A 5,000-nucleotide genomic window follows, 5' to 3' on the forward strand; every position below is an offset into this window, starting at 1 on the left:
ACACAAGCGTCATCACACCATAACGACAGACCGAATGATCCATCGACATATACACACTGTGGACGGCAAGCACCACCCACCTCATTGAATTGCACATGTCATTAGTATTTAAAACAGCTCATTAATATTCAGAGCTTGTTAAGGCTTCCTGATGTCGTCAGCTCACCTGGGATAGGATTTGTGAGGGAGCAGATAGGAGGAGCAGTCTGTTTGGGGAGCAGTGAGGCAGGCTGGGGGCAATTGCAGGGGGCAGTAAAGGTTTAGGGTGGAGGTGAGAAGGGGGAGATGGAGAAGTAGATGGGGACTATAGGGACTCTGGGCCTAAATAATTAGACCAAGGGGAGGTTAGCCACGCACAACAGACAAACACCCATATGAGCACGCATGGACATATACATGAGTGTGCACACTTACACACACACACACACACATTCGGGCACGCAAATCCGCTGATAGCCTGAATCACACACTTACAAACACATGCGCACTCACGCGCGCACACACACACACACACACACACACACACACACACACACACACACATGCACACTGACGTATGCACAAAGAGGACAGGATAAATTAGGGTGGTAATTACTTTTGGTGCTGTCAGAGCCAGTGAAGGGTAAGAGAGGCAGTTCAGGGCAGCACTGCCTATGTGCTGAATAGAGAATGAGAGTGTGTGAGGGGGGAGGGGCTCAAAATGACCACCCCTAAGGAGGGAGATTCTGAATTAGCGAAGCCGTCATATCTGGGCAGTCGTTTTCAGCTCGCTTGCGTGTTTGGTTTGGTGTTGTCTTATTTCCTCTAGCAATGTCACTTTTTACTGGCCCGAACTGATTAAATGTAAAATAATAAAAAGACAAATGTAAAAATGTGTCTTGAACAGTTCTGTTCAAAATCTGAAATATATATATATATATATATATATATATATATATATATATATTCTAGAGTTGTAATATTTCTAAATATTTACATTTGAAGTTAGTGTGACTGTAAGGTGTCATGTATGCAGTTTCTTGTGAGGACAGCTTGTCTTCACTTACACACTACACCTACACCAAAACAGTTGCTGCGTTTTTCAGAATTTGTAATTAGAGGCAAAAGGAGAGATCTGAGACAAATTAATTTATGGACATTTCTGTTTTCTCACCTTTGTAATAATAGTACTATACATCTCCACTGGCCTCAGTCCATTAGTGCAGATGAGACCTGCTGGGCACACACATCGCTGTGGATGAATTAGTCTGGGAGGTTGACTGTGTGCAGACAGGCTTGGCTCAGATGTGACGCTGTTTAAACGCAAAACCAGATTGTGGCCATAATGGCCGTCTGTGTCATGAGCTTTGTTTTGCAATCATACACAGCCAGCAAAAGCGTAGTTTGGGGGGGGTGAGTGGTGTGAGTGATGTCCCCTCACACTACTCAGATAATGTGTTAGGGTGGGTGGTGTGAGTGATGTCCCCTCACACTACTCAGATAATGTGTTAGGGTGGGTGGTGTGAGTGATGTCCCCCTCACACTACTCAGATAATGTGTTAGGGTGGGTGGTGTGAGTGATGTCCCCCTCACACTACTCAGATAATGTGTTAGGGTGGGCGGTGTGAGTGATGTCCCCTCACACTACTCGTATAATGTGTTAGGTTTGGTGGTGTGAGTGATGTCCCCTCAAACTACTCAGATAATGTGTTAGGTTTGGTGGTGTGAGTGATGTCCCCTCACACTACTCAGATAATGTGTTAGGTTTGTTGGTGTGAGTGATGTCCCCTCACACTACTCAGATAATGTGTTAGGTTTGTTGGTGTGAGTGATGTCCCCTCACACTACTCAGATGTGTTAGGTTTGGTGGTGTGAGTGATGTCCCCTCACGCTACTCAGATAATGTGTTAGGGTGGGTGGTGTGAGTGATGTCCCCTCACACTACTCATATAAAGTGTTAGGGTTGGTGGTGTGCGTGATGTCCCCTCACACTACTCATATAAAGTGTTAGGGTTGGTGGTGTGCGTGGTAACCACAATCACATGGTGTGAGCATTATCTCACTTACAGTCTTTTCAAACCCAAGATGAAACTCTCTTTCTTTCCCGAGTTGATCACTTCTGCTCAAAACTTTGTTTAAAATAAACCATAAACAGAAACACCCAACGAAAAAGTCTTTCGTAAGAGTCGAGTTAAGATATGAGTGTTGGGGCGATTTACCAGGGCTGAGCTCCCTTTCTAACACCTCCCCCCATCCTGAATGGAACATCCCACTCTGTGAACAATGCAGGAACTGGAAAGCAAAAATACCTGCATGTCTTCATTACCTCCAACTTCTCTCTCACCTTCCTTCCTTTTAAATCCTGTTGTCCTCACAGCAGGCCACCCCCCCCCCACCGTGTGCCGTAGAGGAGCGTGTTCTCGCTCTCCCTCACGTATGCCCCTCCCACATGCCTAAGATCATTTTAGCTGGACATAATCTGAAACGGTACTTAACTGAATTTATGTTGAGCTCAGTGCATTAACTTCTGCTCTCCCCCCCCCCCCCCCTTTATATTTCTTTAGGCTTTTTCATGAGTGCAGAGAGAGAGAGAGAGAGAGAAAGAGAGAGGGGGGAAAGAGAGGAAGAGAAAGGGAGATAGACAGAAAGAGAGAGAGAGAAAGAAAATGAGAGACAAAATTTGAAACCCAGACCACGGAGTAGACAGCCTATCAGTATTCAGCGGGGAAAGTGAGTGATGGAGAGAGGGGGCGAGAGAGAGAGAGAGAGAGAGAGAGAGAGAAAGGGGGGGTGGAGGGGGTAATGTATCAATATTCTGAGTAGTGTTTGAGGGCGCAGGGAATGAACAGGGAGGGAGGGAAACAGAACGCGCTTTCGCAAAGCTACCCAACGACCCAAGTGGGATTATTTGCTTATATGTGCAAGAGAGAGAGAGTGTGTGTGTATGTGTGTGTGTGTGTGTGTGTGTGTGAGAGTGTGTGTGTGTGTGATTGTCTCCGGAGAACCTCTGATGGGCTGTTGTGCGATGCTCACTTGCATGTGTGACGTCTGAGGGAGATTGTGGAAGGCTGAGGAGAAGGTTTACACTGTGTTTAGCTGTGATGGAATCTTCCCTTTCTTAGGTATACCCCTCCCTCTCTCTCTCCCTCTCTCTCTCTCTCTCTCTCTCTCTCTCTCCTCTCTCTCTCTCTCTCTCTCTCTCTCTCTCTCTCTCTCTTACTCTGGGTGCTAATCAGCATTTGAAAGGCAGCTTTGACAGTGAGAAAGTAAAGGGCCAGCGAGGAGGAGGGAGGATAAACGAGAGAGAGAGGGAGAGACTGAAAGAGAGAGAAGATTGAGTGAGAGTGGAAGAGAGAGAGAGAGAGAGAGAGAGAGAGAGAGAGCGAGAGAGAGAGAGAAAGAGAGAGAGAACTGCTGTGCGTAGCTTTCCCAGGAGGAAATGAAAAGAAAAAGACTGTGCTAGGAAAGAGAGAGAGAGAGAGAGAGAGAGAGAGAGAGAGAGAGAGAGAGAGAGAGAGAGAGAGAGAGAAAAGAGCATACTCTGTATATCTCCTCACTCAGGTCATATCTGAGAAGAGAGCTGGACGGAAGGAAAGTGTGAGAGAGAGAGAGAGAGCGAGAGAGCGCACAAGAGAGGGAGCGAGTGAAAGAACCAAGCATAGATCTCTCTGCCGTTACTGCTGAACACACACACGCGTGCTCGTTCTCACACACACTCACACTCACGCTGGATAGTGGCTGCGTGGCTGCCGGCTCTTTTGTGTGAGCACGATTGTTCCCGGTCCAGTCTGACCCCCTGTCACCCCTCGAGAGTGTGTGTGTGGTGTGTGTGTGTGTGTGTGTGTATGTGTGTGTGTGTGTGTGTGTATGCTTGTGTCTATGTCTGTGGTGTGTGTGAAAGTCCTGAAACGCGGTGGTCACACGTGGGGGTATTTGTCCGAGCGCGGGGACATCTGAGGAAGAGGACGGCGGAGGAAGACGCGTCTGTCCCAGCACAGTCGCGAAGCGCTGGACATGCACATCAGGTTAGTGCCCTTTCAGCTGCGACTCCACGCTCCTGCTCTGGAAACTGTTTACACACACATGCACGCACGCACGCACGCATGCGTGCGCACACGCGCGCGCGCGCATACACACGCACACACGCTTGCACCGTTCAATCACATGCCGGTGCACGGTTCTCTCAGTTTCTCCTCTGTGCGCGCTTGTTTCATTTGCACCTATGTTACCACTGCACCTCTGTTCTCGAGTGGCGTTGTGTTTTGGTTCTCGCGTGCGTTGGCGTGTGCTTCCAGGCTTGTTTCGTTGCCGTGCGCCCGTGGGTTTGACTCCGTGGGAAAGTTTTCGGGACGGAGGGCTGCGCACTTGGCCACTGTCTCCCGAGCACACGCGCTGTTTTGCTTTGCTGGAAGGAGAGCGCGCTGCATAGAGCACAGCTGGGCTCAGCCCGCTGCTTCGCGCGCCTCCACATTACGGCTCCCCTAATTAGCGGATTTCGTAGGATTAGCTCTCCTACAATGACACCGCATTCTGTGTAAGCCACTTACCCAGACGGAGAGCAGCACACTCGCCTGTGATCCGACGCCTTTGGAGCTAATAACCGCGGTTAAATGGGACTCCGTGCGTCAGAAATCTAACTGCCTGTGGCTGACAAATGGGAACATTTGTTTTCTGTGCCGTATTTTGCCTTTGTACATAGACGAGAGCTAAGGAGGAGTGTGTAGGAGTCACTGCATTTCAACAAACTAACGCACTTTGCTGTTCACTTTCTGCTGCTGCTGTCGAAGCTGACCCTAACCTCGACAACGCTCGAGATGCTCACGAGCGAACATTATGTTCAGGAACAATGATGACTCATTCTGTAAATAACCAGTGGCATTGTAATAATAATAATAATAATAATAATAATAATAATAATAATGTATTGTTTATTGTTATGTTTAACAGACAAAAACTTGATAGATGTAATTCAGCTTGGTTGTGATTTCTAGTCTGAAATGTGTGCTCAGTAAATTAATGTT

At 47.9% G+C, this 5,000-nt stretch overlaps 1 protein-coding gene across 2 annotated transcripts in view; it reads right to left on the reverse strand.

Moving 5' to 3' along the window:
• LOC113568368 (uncharacterized) overlaps window positions 1-5,000 on the reverse strand; it is a 32,332-nt gene that overhangs the window by 10,627 nt on the left and 16,705 nt on the right. The gene's annotated exons all lie outside the window — the stretch shown is intronic.

The sequence above is a fragment of the Electrophorus electricus genome, chromosome 17 (genome assembly GCF_041902795.1).
Source record: "Electrophorus electricus isolate QZ-2024a chromosome 17, ASM4190279v1, whole genome shotgun sequence".
Classification (NCBI taxonomy): Eukaryota; Metazoa; Chordata; class Actinopteri; order Gymnotiformes; family Gymnotidae; genus Electrophorus; species Electrophorus electricus.